Raw genomic sequence first — 22,562 nt, 5'->3', positions numbered from 1 at the left:
CATTTGAAGAGAACATCTCTTCAACTTCTTTTCCTTTCTTTCAGACACCCTTTTAAGAACACACCGGCCTGTCAACTATAGAGTCTGACTTTATAGGGACCTTTTATGGGACTTAATATTTCTAAATGTGTCTAAATACACACACCTCAAAAAAAACTACATCACAAGATTTTAAAATGCAGGTAAAATGACTTCCCTTCGGGCGTGGAGGTCCCCTTCGAAGCAGGCCTAGAAGGATGCCTCCTTGTCCAGGGGTCCATCTGGCAAAGCCTCACCCTTTGTCTGCTCTGCTGGTGCCACGAGTGAGCCTGGCCTAACTGCAAAGTCAGAAATAAGTGACACCACCCTCCTCAAGAGGGAAGGATTAGAAAGGAAGTACTTGAAAAGAAAAATGATGCAGAAGATATTTTCATTGTATTATAGATAAATAAAGTCCTACTTTGTTTCAAAAACAACACTTTGTTCCTATAAACCAAGAATATCATTGTAAAAAACACAACATGATCAGAGATTGGATCACTTCAAAGAGAATTAAGGCACAGAGTTTCACACCGAGACTGTAGAAAAGAGGATTATTATTTAAAGATACTGAAACTCTAACAAGAATAATTGTCATGTGAGTTAGGAAACATAGTACTTGTATCTTAGCACAATAAATTTTTACAATTTAATAAAACATTATTGCACTCTGATAAGATAAAACCTTAATCCCCCTGCTTTGTTTCCCTCCCGTGGCTGTTTCCTGTCCCCCACCCTGCTCCCCTGCAACCCCGCTGCCTCTCCATGGGTTGGGAGGAGCAAGGAGGCAAAGCACATTAACTGTTTTTCTCTCATTCTCTTTTCCTCCTTATTGCCTGGACTTTGAAGTTCAATGTCATGTAAACATTAACTTGCTTCTTAAATAAAGCTGCAAAGAGCAAACTGTAATCTGAGCATATGATTTACCTCAACATTTTCCCATGAGCTCTAAGGATTCTGATTTCTTCTCTACCATCATGTCTCTGTCTCATAGAGTTACTTTGAAATAGTCTTAACTTATCATTATTATTGTTATTACTTTGGTATTGACATGTTTTCCAAAGAATGTCTCTTCGAGATGATTTTAGATAGCAATATTCACTGAGTTTTTAAAATGTTGTTATATTTTTTTTTTAATTAAAGAAAAAACATGTTAAATGGCAGCACAGGTGGTAAAAGATGGGGCAAAAATTATACTGGCTGAAGTTTGGGACTCTCTGAACACCTTCATTAGTCAGTTTCACAAGTAAAATTGATTGCACAGGTAAAGCCTTAATCATCTTATTATAATTTTAGGAATAATCCACAGCAGCTAAGATGGTACATTTATTTTTTTGCTAGTCACCAGCCATCGTCTGCTTATATTATCAACAGTGTTTGTTTGTTGGTTTGTCTTTTTTACAGTTGTGCTAATCATGGTAGTCTAAATTAGTCTAGCAAACACTTCAACTCACCAAACTCTATGCTTCACTAACGCAGTCTTTGCAAAACTGGTGTTAAAAGGAAGAGTTTTCTGAATTTGCCTTGGAGATGTTTTTATATTTTCTCCTAGGTTACATTTTATTTTCCCCAAATTAAGGAAGTATACAAATATAGTGACTTTTCCTAACCTTGAGAACTGTAATATATGTTGCTACCTGGGTTGCTGAAGAAAGAATCCCTTAGTCTTAACAGCCTGACTCTGTATAAACTATATTTAATTACTCCCCTTCTATCTCCACTGTAGGTGGGTTCTTTTGCAATGAACAGTGTATGTCATTTAAAGTTGGCTTGCTGGACCTGAAGTGTGTCAATGTATGATTTCAAATAAATGAAAGACTGATACTAAAAAAACTGCTAATTTTCTTAATTTTTTTCCCCTGCACTGAGCTGTTTTTCCTTGACACACAATTAAATAGTTTTGAGCCTTTGCTAAATTACTGTGTGGTTAATTTCGCTCAATGGCAGGAAAGTTAGATATTTGTAAAGTTCCTCAGTGTATCATTCCTGATTAGCTGACCTTTTCTAAATACCAAATGGACCAGTTGCAATCAATTCTATCACCACCATGATCAGCTTGCATTTATCCATAAGACATCTGTTTGTACACCAAAATAAAGTTCTTCACTGTTTCAATTCGCTTTTGAGAACTGGCATAGACACAGAACAAATGGCTGATAATGTTACAGAGTTTTGAATTTATCTTAAAATATGATCACTGCTGTTTACACCTAAGTTTCAAAGAATACCTTTTTTGTTGTTATTCTGCTTGTCTGCTATTATTTTATCTTTATAAATACACTCTTCATTTTACAAAGTAACTTCAATTGCTTTATTGATTCCAGATAGCAGGGATAACATACCCAATTAACTTTGAAAACAAGACTGTTATCATCACATGATTTCTGAATAACATTAACACTTTTTACATTCATACCTACTCTCCAATCCCTTTTTCTTTCTCTTCTGCCATTCTTTCCTCCTGTCTTTCTTTTCTTTCTTCATCAATTATTTATTGAGCATCAACATGTCAGGTACTACGCTAGATGCTGGGGAATCAATAATAGATAAACTCTTGGTCTCCATGAAGCTTATTCTATTGATTTAAAATCTTTCCTATCTGTTTGTTCCAAGGGTCACTGAGAGAAAATACACTAATGGAATTCATGGGAAAGAAAGCAAACATAGAGAGCTTTCACTAAGTTGGAGAAAAAGTATGTCACCAACCTTTAGCTGTTGCAGAGTAATCTTCTTTTCGGGCTCTGGCTATATCAACAGTTCCTCTTTTCCCCAAGAACTGGCTCTGGAAAGGGCATTCTTCTTCCTCTAGCATAAATAACCCTGGGTGGGAATGTTTAGATGGATACCAGTTGGATGAGACCCAGGGCAGAAGAAGAGGCCTCCTAGAAAACTCAGATGCCCATATTCATTTGGTAGGGCTGCCCGAGGCCTTGGCTAGAGGGCTTCTGTAGACAACCACAAATGCACAGGAAAAATTGGGGAAAATCAGATAAAGGCAAACCATTAAATGACACATGTACAGAAGGGAAACAGTTAAGAATTAACTCAAATTAATTTAAGGCTACAAGAGCAAGTGGTGCAATGGCTTAGTTAATAAGAAGCTAGTCTCCAAAGCTACAGCTTTTGAGCCAAATGACTAAGGGCCTTCAGAGCTACCAAGAGGCAGGTGGCTGGACAAAGGGACCTATCACAGAGAGAATCATAAATCATCATGGGGACTAGGAGTATGCACCGTACAATGGATGGAAACAGATTTGTTCACACATCCATCTACCCATATATACATCTACTATTATTGATTCAGCAAACACTTGTTGATTACCACTGTTCTAGGTAATGGTGCTGGGGATACAGCAGTGAACATGCCCTCATGAAGCTTAAAATTCAGCTTAAACATGCCCTCATGAAGCTTAAAATTCAGCAACACGCAGGGGGCTTGTTGAAAAATCAACTGGAATGTAGATAGGGATTATACAAAGAAAAAAACAATGTTGAAACTTGAATCTGCCAAGTTTGGCTAGTTTCTTTGGAATACCAGGGCCCAAAGAACCTACCCCTTCAACTTTTCACTAGTCTGAAGTTGTGCCCCTTTTTTATCTTTCTCTCAGCTCAGCAAAACCATATAAGCATCCACATCTTTAGGCTCAGGCTCATCTATACTGAGGCCTTCAGTCCTGCTCTAACAGGAAACATGAAACCCTTGGATGTCTGCACTTTCCTAGGAATCAAGTTCTTGAATTTCGGATTTCTTTATGATTTTTGACCTCTAAAAATTGAGCTCAAGTTCCTGGCTTTCCCATGCTCAATATTTACCCAATGTCCTTTGCTTAACGGATAGCCATCCATCTTCATGACCCCACTCAAATATCTAACCTGAAGAACTGGAGTTGAGGGTGTAACAGCCCATTCAGAATGTGTAGGAAGTGCAGTCAGTGGACAGAGGTGAGCAAACCCAAAACTGAGATGGGTTAAACACCTGGAGGCCAGATCAGGAGATATAGATCACAGGCATCATAGTTTATGGAGAGCACATTTCTTCTAGAAGACTGTCCCAGAAATTTTTCATGCTGTATTGTGATTTGAAGACAGTTTAGTGGTGAGAGTAAGGGGCTTCTTTGCGAATAAAATCAGGGAAAAGACTATTTGTTAATTCAGACAAAACAGAAGGGTACAGGACAAATAACTACCTGTAGAAGAGTGATTGTCCTTGAAGAGTCTGGAAAAGCTAGGGAGTAAGGATTTATCACCATGTCATCAGCACTGGTGGGATGGATGGACGGATGATTGACTGGTCTTCTTGTCCATTTGGAAGCCATGTCCTATAGACATGGACTATCATAATTTCATTTATTCATTCATTCATTCTTCTGTTTATTGATTTTATTTTACTATTTTATTTTTTTGAGACAGAGTCTCACTCTGTTGCCCAGGATGGAGTGCAGTGGCGCCATGCTGGCTCACTGTAACCTCTGCCTCTCAGGTTTAAGTGATTCTCCTGCCTCAGCCTCTCGAGTAGCTGGGACATGCAACACCATGCCTAGCTACTTTTTATAGTTTAGCAGAGATGGGGTTTCCTCATGTTGGCCAGGTTGGTCTTGAACTCCTGACCTCAAGTGATCTGCCCATCTCGGCCTCCCAAAGTGCTGGGATTACAGGCGTAAGCCACCGTTCCCAGCCTCCTTTTTAAATCTAGATACTATTAATATAACTTGATAGATAAGACACAATCCCTTTCCTCTTGGAGCTCACAGTCTAATGGGAAATACAGGCTTATACTCGACTAATTAAAATACTGTGGGTTGAGGTTTCTGACAGAAGGTTCCTTGGGATCTCAGAGCAGAGGCAATCTAATGCTCCCCCCGAAAGTGAGAGAAAGCATTGCTAAGGAAAGCAACCTTTCAGTTGGACAAGGGTCACAAGGATATTTCCAAGGTACATTTTTTTTTGGTCTTCACTTAGCTCTTCCTAATGGGAAAAGATTTTTTGGCCAGGCGCGGTGGCTCAAGCCTGTAATCCCAGCACTTTGGGAGGCTGAGACGGGCGGATCACGAGGTCAGGAGATCGAGACCATCCTGGCTAATACGGTGAAACCCCGTCTCTACTAAAAATACAAAAAACTAGCCGGGCGAGGTGGCGGGCGCCTGTGGTCCCAGCTACTCGGGAGGCTGAGGCAGGAGAATGGCGGGAACCCGGGAGGCGGAGCTTGCAGTGAGCTGAGGTCTGGCCACTGCACTCCAGCCCGGCGACAGAGCGAGACTCCGTCTCAAAAAAAAAAAAAAAAAAAAAAAAAAAAAACCAAAAAGATTTTTTAGGACTAGTCTACCATGAATAGTTCAGTATTCCTGAAAAAATACGGTTCTCACTGTTAATCAGTGAATTCCAATTAATTACTTAGAACTAGTGTGTAAATTACTTACTTAGGCCTGAACTGAATTTTGTTTTGAATCTACAAAGCCTAAGACTAATCCTTTAGCAGGGGTATAAGATATGATAACTGAAAGACCCAGCCTAATTGGCCAGACATTCCTATTTTTCTTTACCAACTTACTATTGGCAACTGGCTCAACCCAGGAACTTTTAGGGCAGTGTAACAGCAAGCTCCACGCTTCCTAAAGAAAAAGTAAATATGTGTATGGGAGTGTAGCACGGGCCTCTTCTATACTTAAAGAAGGTATTTTCAAACAGTTCCTAATAACAGTTAACTGGAGGACTTGAATTAACTTCTATTTTCCCAGGACCCTAAGCCTTTAGGCTTTCAAGCCTCTGCTAGGGCTGTCATAACAAAACACCATAGACTGGGTGGCTTAAACAAGAAAAACTTATTTTCTCACAGTCTGGAAGCTGAAAGTTCAAGATCAAAGTTGGCAAGATCACTGTTGGCAGGGCGGGCTTCCTCTGAGGCCTCTCTTCTTGGCTTGCACATGGCCACTCTTTTGCTGCCTCTTCACATGGGCTTTTCTCTGTGCCTCCACATCCCTAGCGTGTCTCTTCTGTGTACAAGTTTCTCCTTACAAGGAGACCAGTCATACTGGATTAAGGACCACTCTAATGGCTTCATTTTAACTTAACCACCTCTTTAAAAGCCCCACCTCGAAATACTGTCAAATCCTGAGATATTGGAGACTAGGGCTTCAATCTATAAATGTTAAGGAGATACAATTCAACACGTGACATCCCCCCTTTGCAGATTCCTGCTTTCTGATTGCCCTGTGATTTACTGTGTGGACAACTGCATGAACCACTAAGGAAGCCAGTGACCACAGGGTCCTCTACTTCTTAAAAGAATGCCCACTTCAAACTAAGAGAGAAGTGGAGAGTCTTGGGACCTGCATACCATAGGCATACCTGCACTCGACTGCAGAGTGAGCCTCTTTTCATGTCCTCCCAGGATTTGGGACAGCTTCCTGAGTTTTACGAGTGACATAGTGAGTTTCTATTAAAAGCAGCTGAAATGTCCATTTTGTACCTCAGGAGCACATGGGAAAGATGCAGACCATCGGCCACCAGAGGCTTCGGACTAACGAGTCTTCAAAGAGGTCAGGCTGCTCTGTAGAAGCAAAATACAATGTAATAATAGAGTCAAGATGACACAAAGTAAAAAGAACTCTGCAAAGCACAGTTAGTACCACTCTGAAAATCAGTGTTTCCTGTTTGCTAACAAACCTCATTCTCCCGGGGCGCCCTGGTCAATGTGAACAGGTCCTATTTGCCAGTGGCTGTAGGTCAATTTGCTGAATGCCAGTTGTTTCCATTTTACATGTGTAGTCCCTGCCAGTCCCACCCCTTCTCTTCCTGTCCCTCTAAGTTTCTTCAGTTATTTCCAATCCCTCTCATTTGTTTTTATTTCCATCAGTCCCTCTAAATGCCTTTTATCTCCTCTCCCCCTCCCCCAATCAATCCTAGTTCTTCCAAATCTCTCCTGGCCCCACACATCCCCCGCCTTTACATTCCAGTCCTTTAGTACCTCCCATTGTGTCCATTCCCCTAGCCCCTGCCACTCTTCCCCAGCTCCCCACTACCTCAAAGTGTACACATGCATTTTAATGTTGATAAGGGGTCCAACTGCCTACCACAAATGCTGTACCAATTTACATGCACATCAACATTAAACTCAATGAAAAGGCTTGATCTCAGAAATACCTTCAATAACCCTATTACTCTTTAACTATCTGATAATAAGCTTTGTGAAAATAAACATCATACTGCTACTTTATTTTGTATTTTTTTTGAATACTAGTAATGTTGAAAATCCTGTCATATGTTGGTTGGCCAATTGTGTTTCTGATTCTGTAATTACCTGTGATATGGTTTAGCTGCGTCCCTACCCAAATCTCATCTTGAACTTCCATGTGTTGTGGAAGGGACCTGGTGGGAGGTAATAGGATTATGGGGGCAGGTCTTTCCATGCTGTTCTCATGATAGTGAAAAAAGTCTCATGAGATCTGATGATATTATAAGGGGATATCATCTTGAATTTCCATGTGTTGTGGAAGGGACCCAGTGGGAGGTAATAGGATTATGGGGGCAGGTCTTTCCATGCTGTTCTCATGATAGTGAAAAAAGTCTCATGAGATATGTTGATATTATAAGGGGAGTTTCCCTACACAAGCTCTCTCTTTGCCTGCTGCCATTCATGTAAGATGTGACTTGCTCCTCCTTGCCTTTAGCCATGATTGTGAGGCCTCCCCAGCCATGTGGGACTATAAGTCCATTAAATCTCTTTCTTTTGTAAATTGCCCAGTCTCAGGTATGTCTTTATCAGCAGTGTGAAAACGAACTAATACGGTAAACTGGTAGCTGTAGAGTGCGGCCACTGCCAAAAAGAAACCTGAAAATGTGGAAGTGACTTTGGAACTGGGTAACACACAGAGATTGGAACAGTTTGGAGGGCTTGGAAGAAGATAGGAAAATGTGGGAAAGTTTGGAACCTCCTACAGACTTGTTGAATGGCTTTGACCAAAATGCTGATAATGATATGGAGAATGAAATCCAGGCTGAGGTGGTCTCTGATGGAGATGTGGAACTTGTTGGGAACTGCAGCAAAGTTACTCTTACGTTTTAGCAAAGAAACTGGCAGCATTTTGCCCCTGTCCTAGAGATTTGTGGAACTTTGAAATGGAGAGAGATGATTTAGGGTGCCTGTGGAAGAAATTTCTAAGCAGCAAAGCATTTAAGAGGTGACTTGGGCACTGTTAAAGGCATTCAGTTTTATAAGGGAAGCAGTGCACAAAAGTTTGGAAAATTTGCAGCCTGACAATGCATTAGAAAAGAAAATCCCATCTTCTGAGGAGAAATTGAAGCTGGCTTCAGAAATTTACATAATGAGGAGCTGAATGTTAATCCACAAGACAATGGGGAAAATGTCTCCAGGGCATGTCAGAGGTCTTCATGGCAGCCCCTCCTATCACATGTCTGGAGGCCTAGGAGGAAAAAATGGTTTCATGGACTGGGCCCAGGGTCCCTATGCTGTGTGCAGCCTAGGGACTTGGTGCCCTGTGTCCCAGCCACTCCAGCTGTGGCTGAAAGGTGCCAATGAAGAGCTCAGGCTGTGGCTTCAGAGGGTGCCAGCCCCAAGTCTTGGCAGTTTCCACATGGTGTTGAGCCTGTGAGTGCACAGAAGCCAAGAATTGGGGTTTGGGAACCTCTGCCTAGATTTCAGAGGATGTATGGAAACACCTAGATGTCCAGGAAGAAGTTTGCTGCAGGGACAGGGCCCTCATGGAATACCTGTGCTAGGGCAGTGCAGAAGGGAAATGTGGGGTAGGAGCCCCCACACAAAGTCCCTAATGCAGCACTACCTAGTGGAGCTGTAAGAAGAGGACCACCATCCTCCAAACCCCAGAATAGTGAATCCACCAACAGCTTGCACCATGCACCTGGAAAAGCTGCAGATACTCAACGCCAGCCTGTGAAAGCAGCCAGGAAGGAGGCTATACCCTGCAAAGCCACAGGGGCAGAGCTGTCCAAGACCATGGGATCCCACATCTTGCATCAACGTGACCCAGATGTGAAACATGGAGTCAAAGGAGATCATTTTAGAGCTTTAAGACTTTACCGGTCTGCTAGATTTCGGACTTGCATGGGGCCTGTAACCCCTTTGTTTTGACCAATTTCTCCCATTTGGAACAGCTGTATTTACCCAATGCCTATACCCCCACTGTATCTAGGAAGTAACTAACTTGCTTTTGATCTTACAGGTTCATAGGTAGAAGGGACTTGCCTTGTCTCAGATGAGACTTTGGACTGTGGACTTTTGAGTTAATGCTGAAATGGGTTAAGACTTTGGGGGACTGTTGGGAAAGGATGATTGCTTTTGAAATATAAAGACATGAGATTTGGGAGAAGGCATGAGATTTGGGAGGAGCCAGGGGTGGAATGATATGGTTGGCTCTGTGTCCCCACCCAAGTCTCATCTTGAATTCCCATGTGTTGTGGGAGAAACCTGGTGGGAGGTAATAGAATCATGGGGGCAGGTCTTTCTCATGCTGTTCTCGTGATAGTGAATAAGTCTCACGAGATCTGATAGTATTATAAGGGGAGTTTCCCTGCACAAGCTCTCTCTTTGCCTGCTGCCATCTATGAAAGATGTGACTTGCTCCTCATTGTCTTCAGCCATGATTGTGAGGCCTCCCCAACCATGTGGAACTATAAGTCCATTAAACCTCTTTCTTTTGTAAATTGGCCAGTCTTGGGTATGTCTTAATCAGCAGTGTGAAAATAGACTAATACAGCCTATTAATATTCTTTGTCCATTTTTCAATTGGGCTGCCTTTTTCTTACTGATTTATTTTTTATTTATCTTGTGAATATTTTTCTCCTACATATACCTTGTCTTCGAACTAGCTGGGCTAAGACAGATTGAATATTCCTTAAAATGCTGTTATACAGACATAAAGGAATACTGGCCAACAAATATTTTGCAGAAATGTTCAAAAACTGTTAAAAGAGTACTATCCAGTATGAATTGCCAAAAACCTTGTAAATAAGTAAAAGGAGCAAGTAAATGTGGTGAATTGGTCAATCATTGAATTGGCTTTTAGCAAATGAGGCTGCTTATTTTACCAGCATATCTTCTCAAATACCTCAAAATATGACAGCATTTCTTAGTTTTATATTTCCATTTTCCCTTCAATTTCATTACCTTTATTTCTTTCCTTCTTTAATCATGTAGGCAATATATTTTATTGTGGAAATAATTTAAACATATATAGGGAATTGTAGCAGGCATTTTTTTGTGTCTAATAGTCATGCCCTATCTTCCATGTTGGCAAAGCTCAAATTTTGTTCAAGCATCTACCAATCTTGTTAATTGAATTATTTAATTCTCTAATATTATCACAGGAGCTGGGTGTGGTGGCATTCTCCTGTATGCCCAGCCACTTAGAAGGCTGAGGTAGGAGGATCACTTGAGCATAGGAGGTTGAGGCTACAGTGAGCTCTGATTACACCACTGCATTCCAGCCTAGGTGACAGAGCGAGACCCTGTTTATAAAAAAATAAAAATAAAAATAAAAATAATTTTATTATAGCTCGTGTATCACTTATCCAAAATACTTGGGATCAGGAGTATTTTGGACTTTTTCAGATTTCTAAATATTTGCATTATACTTACCAGTTCAGCATCCTTAACCTGAAAATCCAAAATCCAAAATGTCCAGTGAGCATTTTCTTTGAGCGTCATATAGGTACTCAAAAAGTTTCAAATTTTGGAGCATTTTGGGTTTCAGATTTTGGGATCAGGATGTTCAACTGGCACCAGGTTTATGCATTTCTAAGAGTTACATTAAAAGAAGGAAACTTGTCTTTGATTTATGAATTTCTAAGAGTTACATTAAGACAAATTTGCTTTTCTAGCCCCAAGGCCCTTTGGAGAGAGGGAGGGACCCTGGAACCACATTCGGTGATCACACTGGGAGCAGGTCCACTCACTCAACCATGGTGTAGTGAGGCCACCTTTATGCCTCTTGTGGACTTCCATTTAGAAGGTGCTCAGATGAATTCCTAAAGTGGTCTGAAGTGGATTCAGGGTACAGCAGCCACCCCAGTATATATCTATTCATGAGGGCTTTTGGTGAGAGAATCTGGCAGACACTGTATATGTATGTATGACAAGTGATGACATCTTGCCTGACCCTAGGGGAGAGAGAGACTACACCAGAATCCATTGAGATCGCATATGTGGCTAGACGTCTGGAGGCTCTCAGGTTACAAAAACAGGTGTGGTGGTTTGTGCCTGTAATTCCAGCAACTTGGGAAGATCACTTGAGGCCAGAGTTTGAGACCAATGTGGTAATGTAGTGAGATCCCATCTCTCAAAAATAGAAAGAATTAGCCAGGCATGGTGGCATGCACCTGTAATCCTAGCTACTCAGTAGGCTGGGGCAAGAGGGTTGCTTGAGCCCAGGAGTTCAAGGCTGTAGTGAGCTATGATTGTGCCACTGCCCCACCACCTGGGCGACAGAGCAAGACCCCATCTGCTGGAAGAAAAAAAAAAAAAAGTCACAAATATGTTGCAGAGACAGACTCAGGAAGCTGTGAAATGTGCATAAAATTTTTCAGAGCCAAACAATGCACATTCAGGCACAATATATCAAATTTTTCTTTGGCAAATCTCCTTAATTTTCTGGCTTAATAAATGACAGCTGGGTTCTCAGCTTCCACATTCCTGTCTATTCTGATGCTTTAGTTAAAGTATATGCAGAAAATCTGGCCTACCAGAGATAAGTAGTTGGAAATGGGGAGATTATTTTAACAGCTTTTTAGGTAACTGTGAATATTATTCTTGGATACTATACCAAAACTCAACAAATATATAGCTTGTTAATGTTTAGAAGCAAAGTGGAATCTACAACTACATCCATGAACTTCTTGAGTTATTATTACCTTAAAAATCCATTGGACTGTCTTGCTAGATTTTTTTTCTTACCCATCCATCATGGTTTTGTACCATCATGAATAAAATACTGGTTCACTTAAGTGTTATTAAAATATATCCACATATTCTTTGATACTCCTCACTTTTAAGAGGTGGAGCTTAGGCCTGGTGCAGTGGCTCATACCTGTAATCCCAGCACTTTGAGAGGCTGAGGTGGGTGGATCACGAGGTCAGGAGTTCGAGACCAGCCTGGCAAACATGGTGAAACCCTGTCACTCCTAATAATACAAAAAATAAGCAGGGTGTGGTGGTGGGCACCTGTAATCCCAGCTACTCAGGAGGGTGAGGCCTGGGAATTCCTTGAACCCGGGAGGCGGAGGTTGCAGTGAGCTGAGATCATGCCACTGCACTCCAGCCTGGGTGACAGAGCAAGACTCTATCTCAAAAAATAAAATAAAATAAAATAAAATAAAATAATAAAAAAAAAAGAGGTGGAGATTAATTCTCCTGTCTTTGATTGTTGGCTGTGCATAGTGGCTTGCTTCTGTCAGAGGCATTTGAACCAGAGCAACTCCATCTTAAATAGGGGCTGGGTAAAATAAGGCTTGAGACCTGCTGGCTGCATTCCCAGGAGGTTAGGCATTCTAAGTCACAGGATGAGACAGGAGGTCAGCACAAGATACAGGTCATAAAGACCTTGCTGATGAAACAGATTGCAGTAAAGAAGCTGACTACAACCCACCAAAACAAAAATGGCAATGAGAGTGACCTCTGGTCATCTTCTCTGCTACACTCCCACCAGTGCCATGACAGTTTTTCCATGGCAACATCGGGAAGTTGCCCTACATGGTCTAAAATGGGGAGGCAAGAATAATTCACCCCTTGTTTAGCATATAATCAGGAAATAATTATAAAAAGGAGCAACCCCAAGGGAGAAGCCATTCTTCTATTCCTTTACTTAATACTGCCTATGGAGTAGACATTATTCCTTCACTTTTTTCTTTTTTTGAGGTGGAGTCTCCCTCTGTCGCCCAGGCTGGAGTACAGTGGTGCCATCTTGGCTCACTGCAACCTCTGCCTCCTGGGTTCACACAATTCTCATGCTTCAGCCTCCCAAGTAGCTGGGATTATAGGTGTGTGCCACCATGCCTGGCTAAGTTTTGTATTTTTAGTAGAGACAAGGTTTTGCCATGTTGGCCATGCTGGTCTCAAACTCCTGACCTCAAGTGATCCTTCCGACTCTGCCTCCGTAAGTGCTGGGTTTACAGGCGTGAGCCACTGAACCTGGCCTATTCCTTCACTTTCTTAATAAACTTCCTTTCACTTTATAGACTCGCCCAAAATTCTTCCTTGCATGAGATCCAAGAACCTCTCTTGGGGTCTGGATTGGAACCTCTTTCTGGTGACACTTCTAACAAATAGAATGTGACAAAGCATGACTTCTAAGGGTAGATTATAAAAGACACTGAGGGTTCCATTTTGTGCTCTTTCTCTCTCTCTCTCTCGGATCACTCGTTCTGGGGGAAGCTAGCTGTCATGTTTTAAAGATACTGAAAGCCCTGTGGAGAGGTCCATGTGGTGAGGAACTGAGGCCTCCTGCCAACAGCCAACAAGGAAACGAGGCCTCCTGCTGACAGCCATGTATGTAAGGCATCTTGAAAGCAGATCCTCCATCTCCAGTTAATCCTTTAGATGACAACAGCCAGCAGGCATGTTGACTGCATCTTCAGGAGAAACCTGAAGTCAGAACCATGTGGTCAAATTCTTGACCCACAGAAACTGTATGATAATAGGTGTTTGTTGTTTTAAGTCACTACGTTTTGGGATAATTTGTTATGTAACAACAGATATCTAATACATGAAGTTATGCAGATCTTCCAAATGTTGGCACATTTCTTTATTCAATGTTTTTTAAAATCACATTCGTTAATACTATCACCAAGCTCATCAGAAAAACCTTTTACGTACTGGGATGCTGTTAAGCTCGTGGTGGCAGATATGTTTTCTTTTTCTTTCTTTCTTTTTGGTGATAGGGTCTCACTCTGTTACTCAGGCTGGAGTTCAGTGGCACAAACATGGCTCACTGCAGCCTTGACCTGCCAGGCTCAAGTGATCCTCCTGCCTCAGCCTCACCTGTGACCACAGGCACACACCACCATGCTCAGCTAATTTTTTTTGTAGAGATGGGGGGTTTTCCCATGTTGCCCAGGCTAGTCTCGAACTCCTTGCCTCAAGTAATCTGTCCTCCTTGGCCTCCCAAAGTGTTGGGACTACAGGTGTGAGCCACTGTGCCCAGCCTGGATATGTTTTTCAAAATTCTAACCTTTTCCTTGAAAACTCAAATTTTCTCATTGGCATCAAATAATGTCAGTTGTTTCCCTTGAAGTGGTTAGCTTACTTTGTTTATTTTTTAGAAAATATCTATCAAATACCCAGGTCCAAGTAATCATACTATCAGCTGATCAAGTAAAAGAGGTATTTTCCACGTATATTTATTGCAGCACTATTCACAATAGCAAAGACTTGGAACCAACCCGAATGGCCATCAATGATAGACTGGATAAAGAAAATGTGGCACATACACACCATGGAATACTATGCAGCCATCAAAAAGAATGAACCTGGAAGCCATCATTCTCAGCAAACTAACACAGGAACAGAAAACCAAACACTGCATGTTCTCACTTATAAGTGGGAGCTGAACAATGAAAACACATGGACACAGGGAAGGGAAAGACACAAACTGGAGCCTGTCGGGGGTGGGGAGCAAGGGGAGGGAGAGCATTAGGACAAATGCCTAACGTATGCGCGGCTTAAAACCTCGATGACGGCCGGGAGTGGTGGCTCAAGCCTGTAATCCCAGCACTTTGGGAGGCCGAGACGGGCGGATCACGAGGTCAGGAGATCGAGACCATCCTGGCTAACATGGTGAAACCCCGTCTCTAGTAAAAAATACAAAAACAAAAACTAGCCGGGCGAGGTGGCGGGCACCTGTAGTCCCAGCTACTCGGGAGGCTGAGGCAGGAGAATGGCGTGAACCCGGGAGGCGGAGCTTGCAGTGAGCTGAGATCCAGCCACTGCACTCCAGCCTGGGCGACAGAACGAGACTCCGTCTCAAAAACAAAACAAAACAAAAAAAACCTTGATGACGAGTTGATAGGTGCCGCAAACCACCATGGCACATGTATACCTATGTAACAAACCTGCACATTCTGTACATGTATCCCAGAACTTAAAGTAAAATAAATAAATAAAAGTTTGCAAAAAGACAATGAAAAAAAAAAAAAAAGAGGTGTTTTCCAGAAAAAAGGTCTAGTTCAGCTAGGAACTCAACCAAGCACAGAACTGCTTTTCCTCAGGACATAATACCTTTGTGTGCAGCAGACTTGCTTTATGCACACTTCCCATTTGTCACACAAAATATTTAAATGCCATGTAATCAAGGCTCAAAATGGAGTAAAATGAATACTCTTTATAACTTCATTAAGGACATTAAGTTGAACTGGCTTTCCCATGCCCTTCCCCTACAAGTATAGTGGTGAAAAATACAGTAACTGCCAATATAGTTTGGTGTCACTGCCTTGAATCACACCAAGGTGCCAGCAGTTTTACCTACAATTTTAAACGTAAATATCACAACAGTGAAAAATGCAAATAAACCTTAGTATTACTGTGAAAACAGTTTTGACCTTGCAGATTCCCTAAAAGGATCTCGGGGACCTCCACAGGTCTACTCAGGTAGGAAATGTGTTAACATGGAGCAACACGGGAGAAGGGACAGGCACCTCTGGGAAGCCTGTACTTCATGAAACTGTTAGAAGACACTGAGTTACCAGTGGTGGTAGCTCCCTAGGAGCGGTTGTGATGCAGGACAGCAGAGCCACAAAGTGTGGCTTTTTCCTTGGCTTTGCCCAGGAAAGAATTCAAGGGCTAGCTAGTGGCAGGGTAGCTGAAATCAGCTTGATTGAAGTGGCAGTGTTACAGCTCCATGACTGATCCTGCAGGGCAGGGCGACCCCACAGGCAGAGAGTAGCTGCTCAGGGCAGTTCTATGGTCATATTTATACCTATTTTTAATTGCATGCAGATTAAGGGTTAGCTTATGCAGAGTTTTCTAGGAAAAGGGGAGTAACTTCTGGGTCATTGGGTCATTGCCATTCAAAGAGGCAGGAACTCCCCGGTGTTGCCATGGTTATGGTAAACTGACGGCACACTGGTGGGTATGTCTTATGGAAAGCTGTTTCTGCCTCATCCTTGTTTTAGCCCATCCAGTTACGCCCATTTCTTGAGAGGTCCTCTAAGTGGCTCCAAAGGAGAAAGGTGAAAATATGCCATGGGGCCCATTGCTAGGATCTGAGGGATGAGGCTGGGAGTGGAGGAAGTGAGGAAAGAGGCTGGCCACCTACAGAACTCACGCATTTGAGGATATGAGCTGGATAAGCCCAGGCCACAGGAAAATTATCTTCTTGGGAACAGAGGTGGCAGATCAGGAGCCACAGATCTTCCCGCCACCCCCTAGCTACTGTCCACACCTGTCTCCACCACCTGTAGCCCCTCCTCCGATAGCCACAGCTAGAAGTAGAAGAGCTGCGGAACTCACATGTAGGGCTCTGTGGGTTTGGCTCTTAGAGTCAAGATGGTCACTGCCTCCAAGTGGCAGATAAGCAATGCAGGATTGGAGATAAGGGACAGACCATCTAACCACCAGCCTCTATCCCCTAGAGACACCATGAGGTGGGCAGAGAGCAAGTACTGGCTACAGGCAAAGCCAGAGCAGGCAGAAGTAGTGTATAGAACACCCTTGACATAAGTAACTCCATCTTAGCAAAAGACTCCAATTTACATTTCAAAAAATTTACTTTCCACTTTACATGCCAACAGAGACCCGATGTTCGCCTAACCAAAAAAGACTGTACCCAACCAAATACGGGCATAAACAGGCACACTCCTTCACTGTCAGTCGTCACCAGAAGACCCCCGTGGCCACAAAAAGAGCAGGACTTCACCAGCTCTAAATGGCCGTCTTAACAGACCCTATCTTGCGGTCGCCCATGATAAACACTCAGCATCTGCTGCCTAAGGCTCTGCCCACATCAAAGACTCTTCCTTGCAAGACACTGAGACCAGGATACTTTGTCTCTCCTGGGACTAGTTTGTTAACCCCTTTTCCTATCTATCTCCTTTGCTCTTGATGTTAAATGTTACCCTGCTTGATGTGGAATGTTTAATCTACAACATTTAACACGCTGACTAAGTATACTATTTTGTATGCTTTGCAATACCGACTTGTGTAGTGGCTGAAGCCTATGTGCCCATGGCTCTGACTACCGAGTGAGTGGGTAGTATTAGGAGAACTGCCTCCTTGGGAACTCCATGTAGCTCCTGGCTCTTAAGACTGGAATAGCATCAGTAAAAGTCTGACCTTGCGGAAAGACACAAACGACCTGTTTCTGTCTGACTTTCCTTGCTCCGCTCACGACAGAGAATGCGCTGGGAACCAGGGAAATGCACAGCCAAGAGCGGAAGGGGTGTGGCCAGGCACCTTCCTTCCTAAATCCGGGTTTCTCTGGCTCACGAACGACCCCTGGAGGTAGACACCCGACGAAACCGCCTACCGGTCTACCTCTTCAGAAACCCTATGCCCGCCCGGTTGGCCCGCCTTCCGCTTTCGAAAGCAGAGGCAGTTCCGGGGTGGGAACCGCGCGGAGCTTTCTGGGAAATGTAGTCCTTGTCAAGATGCTTCTGGGAGTCGTAGTCCCTACCTGTTGTCTCCGCGCACCGCCTTTCCGTTTTCCTGTTGCGGCTTCTATCCCTCTGCGGCGTGGGAAAGAGACGTGCGCGCCCTTGCGTGGTCCTGCTTGGACCTGTGGCCTCTCTGGCTTCTGGTCGCGTGGAGAAGGTTTATGGGGTGGAACGTGACAGACAGGCTCGGGCACTTTTGCGTCTGGCAGTTAGGCAGCAGGTGGAAGTTTCCGTGATGGGGATTCAGGGGCAGCGCCAAAGGGCCCCAGAGAACGAGGCATCTAAGGGGGAAGGGGTGTGAGATACGAGCGGACTGAGGGGAGACGCGCCCAAAGCCGGGGACCTCACGACCGCAGGGTCGACCTTGAAAGAGCCCTGGACTCATACCGAGGAGATGGGCAGTGTCCTCCGACAGTGGAAAGCCGTTGTCCGCTTCAGGGGAGGCGCGCTGCGACCCAAAAGTCATTTTACCATCGTCTCTGTGGCTGCAGTTCAGAAATGTTATGGGGGAGGCCACTGAAGGCTGAGCAGGAGCCCGGGGAGAGGTGATGGGGGCTGATGGTGGGGGTGGGAGCGTGGATTCAGTGGATGATGAGGGATCAGAGAGTGGGACGAGTTGAGGATTCCCAGATTTCTGGTGTGGGCTGTAGGCCTGTCTGCAGATACTGTCACCTAGTGGAATTCTTTTCCGTAACTTGTCTTAACTTAATGAGAGGCTTGAAGGTTAAATGGTTAAGGATGCACGTGCACATCCATTCACCAAACCATTCAGATGCTCACACTAAACCCAAAGGCCACTCGTTCACATATGCACACAGCTCAGTTATACCTACCCTTGTGAACACACCGGTGTGTAATACACACAGCCACATAACAATTCATGATCACATACTCGTGGCACCAAACAAAGGGTAAATGTATCCATCTCTACTTAAAGGTCCTCTGCTATCTTGGGTGAAGTGTGACCTCCACACAAGAAGGACCCAGGTTGACTTCCTCAGTCCTCTCTGGAAGCTTCAAACAGCTCAGCCTTTTTCCTTTCTCTTGGCTACATCCACCTCCTCTAAGGCCCTCTAACTCTTCCTAGTCATCTTCCTGCCACACTGGCTTGATGGGAGGGAGATAAAAATGGGCTTGAATTCAGACAAGGGCTTTGCTTATCTGAAATGTGTTTGCTGAGGATCTTATTCCCAGAGCAGTAGCTCTGAACATATTAATATTTTGGGTGTGCTAAACTCTGTTAAGAATCCAATGAAAGTTGTGAACCCTCTTCCTGGATAAACACACATCTTTACATCCACACTGTTTTGAAAGCAAAATTGAAACCCATCTGTGGGGTCCTGGTTAAGAACCTCACCGGAAGGAGATCAGAACATCAGTTTCCTGATTGCCCTGTCTTAGCTCATTCAGGCTGCTATAACAAAATATCTTAGACTAGGTAATGTATAAGTAACAGAAATATATTGTTTATAGTTTTGGAGGCTAGGAAGTCCAAGATCAAGGACTGGACTGGTGAAGGCTTACTCTCTGCTTCAAAGATGGTGCCTTGTAGCTGTGTCCTCACACGGTGGAAGGGCCAAGTTAGCTCCCTTCAACTCCAACTCCTTTTATAAGGCCACTAAGCCCATTCCTGAGCAGAGCCTTCATGAATTAATCACTTCCTCAAAGGTCCCATCTCTTAATACTATCACATTGGGTTTTGGGTTCCAATATATGAATTTGGGGAGATCACCAATATTCTGACCATAACACCCTTTCTGCAGTCTTCAAGTGGCTCAAGAGGGGAGAAGAATAGGGTCTCAGTCCCCATGGGGATTGGAGTGTGAGGAAAGGGCAGCCTCTTCTCCCATCCATCTGTAACCCTTAGTTATGGAGCCAGACATCAGGTATTGTAGGTCCTCTGCTGGGCAGTCAGTCATTCAGCTGGTTAAAGAGTCAGTCATACAGTCAGTTTAAGCTTGTCAGGTGTTCAGTTACTTACGGTTAGTACATCAGTAAGAAATTCAGTAGGTGGCCAGGTGCGGTGGCTCATGCCTGTAATGCCAGCACTTTGGAGACCGAGGCGGGCAGATCACGAGGTCAGGAGATCGAGACCAGCCTGGCCAACAAAGTGAAACTCCGTCTCTACTAAAAAATACAAAACATTAGCCAGGCGTGGTGGCAGGCTCCTGTAGGCCCAGCTACTCAGGAGGCTGAAGCAGAAGAATGGTGTGAAGCTGGGAGGCGGCGCTTGCAGTGAGTCGAGATCGTGCCACTGCACTCCAGCCTAGGCGACAGAGCGAGACTCCATCTCAAAAAACAAGCAAAACCAAAAACAACAAAAACAAGAAGTCCATTAGGTCAATCAAGTGATTTGTGTGTTTAGATGTTTAATCAGTCAACCAGCCAGTCAATTACTCAGGATTAATTTTTAGGATAGACAGTGGTCCATCAGGATCCATCAGTCAGAAAGTCAATTTAATGGTCCGTCCGTCAATCAGGGTGCTAGATGTTTAAAATGCTAAACACCTGGCTCATCAGTGGGACAAACGGGCAGCTGGGGTGAGGCCATCTGGACTCAGAGCGTGTCTCCACTTGCTACAGCTTGAAGATAATGTACACAGGTGGGGAGAAGATTTGACTCCTCGTGGGCCTCCGGAGGGAGCTTCAGTTTGCTGGGAAAGAGGCCTCACCTGGTGTGGTTGACAGGGAAAGAGGAAAAGCCACAAAACATGGGCCAGGCGGAGTTGCCACCAGAGGGTGGTGTGGCATTCCTTCACAACCCCACTCTGCACACTCCATGGACTCAACTTTAGGCTTGAAGGAGCCTGTTTCTGGCCGGCTTTTGAGGAAAGGCCCCTGGAAGGACTTCCCCTCCTAGGGAGTACCTGAGACATGCTTGGCTCTGAGCTGGGAGGAAGCCAGCCAGCTACCCACCAGGAGAAGGACTTGCCCTCCCTGGTTGTCAGGAGCATGCCAGCCAAAGCACCGGGCAATGGGAGAGGAGAGAGAAACTGGGGTGGGGATGCTGGGGTATGGGGAAATGAACACTGTACCTGCCTGCCCAGGAGCAAGGCGGGGAACAGCTTCCTAAAGCTGAGGCACTGAGGGCAGGATCTCTGGTTTGTGGGGGTCTACACCATATCCAGGGCTACTTCTCGTTCACCTTCTCCAGGGGCCACACTTTGAGCCTCCAGACTCCCATTCTTTTGCTGAACTCTGTGGTCAGCAGCTTCCTCTCAGATGAACAGCAAGTCCAACTAAAGCAGGAAGGATGGAAATTAGACATAGATAATGAAGAAACAAGGAGAAAGGATGAGCCCTTTTGGGGGAATAGTGGAGATGTTTTATAAGGTTCCAAACACAGTGTTGGGCACGAAGGCAGGACTCAGTAAATTTGAGTTCCCCTAAGGGAGGTGCGTGTGGCTAAGGCGTTGTAGCTCCAACTTATGCATAAAGCATGATTTGATGCCTCCAGGCGGGCGTCTTGGCTTTAAAAAGTGGGCAGGGCAGCTTGGACAGGGCATTGTGGATGGGAGCTACAGCTGAACGTTATCTGGATTTATCTGTTTCTGCAAGCAGGCTGGTGTTGCCATCGGAAGATTGTGTGAAAACTGTGACAGCAAGCGTGTGATTTGTGACCGCTGTGTGTGTCCCTGCACCCTGGTGTGCTTATGTGATGAGTGTAACAATGGCTCTTACCAGGGGCACTGTGAGATCTGTGGAGGCCGTGGGAGTCTCTGATGCCTATTATTGTAAGGAGTGCACCAGCCAGGAGAAGGATAGAGATGGCTGCCCAAAGATTGTCAGCTTAGGGAGCTCTGAGACAGACCTCTTCCATGAACGTCAAAAATACAGCATCAGGAAGAGGTGATTGGTGGGTGGCCCCTTCCTCCCCTGCATCAAGCTGCAGCAGCTGCCAGAAATGACGCCTACCACTACCAGCAGAAAGGGAGCGGAGCCCGGGCATTGCCGGAAGTGCCTGCCGGTGTACTGGCACCCTGCCACCTCTCCCTCCCCCTTCATGCAGACGTGTGATAGGGATGGAAAAGGATTCTTTACAGAACTCCCTGGCAGGCTGAATCATGGAAGAATTGATAGATTAGTTACTGTTTTTTCTTGAATTTTTGAAGCAAGGTTCTGTCCTGCATGTGGATATGTCCTCCCTACCCGGAGAGCTTCTAAAAAGGAGTCATGGTTCAGTCTTCTGCTTGAGGAGGTGATTGTGAAGCTGCACGCAGTGAAAGACCGTCCTTGAGGAGACTTCACATGGCAGGAAGTTATCAGAACAAGAAATGCGGGCCTTTCATCTTTCACATTTTAAAAAAATGTGGGCAGGGCTGTCATTCTGGTTCTAACTGGTTTTGGTGTCTCAGAGCAATGGAGAGAGTCATTGGTGAGAAATAATGACTTGTGCCAGGTGGAGATGGTCCATGTGTCTGGAGCTTCACATACACTCTGCGGGAGTCATCATCCCTGGTTTAGGGATTGTAGGAGCCTAGGTACCTTGCCTGAGGCTCCACACCTGCGAAGTGGTAGAGAACTGTATTTGAGCTCAGTCTGTATGGTTCCAAAGCTCTTTTTCTAGGTGATCACACTCGAGACCACAGATGCGGAAGGGGAGGAGAGCGGAGGACTGAGAAATCACTGGCTTCTGAAGTGCTCTGGAAGCGACTGTCCTCTCAGAGATCCTGTCAGTCTCACACCCCTACCATGATGCCAAGACTCTTTTTCTGTCTTCCAGACATGCAGAAAATCCGTCAACAACTGCAGTCCATGTACACACCGTTCATCCTTATACTTACTGCAAGTAATAAAGCTGGAGACGTAGGTGGGAACCAGACCCTGGAGGGCCTCATGGGTTACCTTAGGGAGCCTGGATTTTATCTAGAAGGCTGTGGAGGGCCAAGGAAGGGTTTTTAATTTGATTTATGCTGTCATGAATGTAC

General features: G+C 44.4%; 1 protein-coding gene across 6 annotated transcripts in view; it reads right to left on the bottom strand.

Moving 5' to 3' along the window:
- ZBTB38 (zinc finger and BTB domain containing 38) overlaps positions 1-17,407 on the bottom strand; it is a 138,955-nt gene extending 121,548 nt beyond the window's left edge. For 4 of the 6 annotated variants that reach the window (XM_065540009.2, XM_015445154.3, XM_074031170.1 and 1 more), the window contains exon 1: positions 2,725-2,983. The gene's annotated coding sequence lies outside the window, so the exon portion shown is untranslated. Of the gene's footprint in view, positions 1-2,724; positions 2,984-6,484; positions 6,566-17,314 lie in introns of those variants that run through there. The other 2 variants (XM_065540004.2, XM_074031172.1) reach the window with 1 other exon arrangement.
- Positions 17,408-22,562: the final 5,155 nt, after the last annotated feature.

This window comes from Macaca fascicularis, chromosome 2 (genome assembly GCF_037993035.2).
Source record: "Macaca fascicularis isolate 582-1 chromosome 2, T2T-MFA8v1.1".
NCBI lineage: Eukaryota > Metazoa > Chordata > Mammalia > Primates > Cercopithecidae > Macaca > Macaca fascicularis.
Note: the sequence above shows the minus strand (reverse complement) of the source record. Positions and strands in the feature narration are given on the sequence as shown.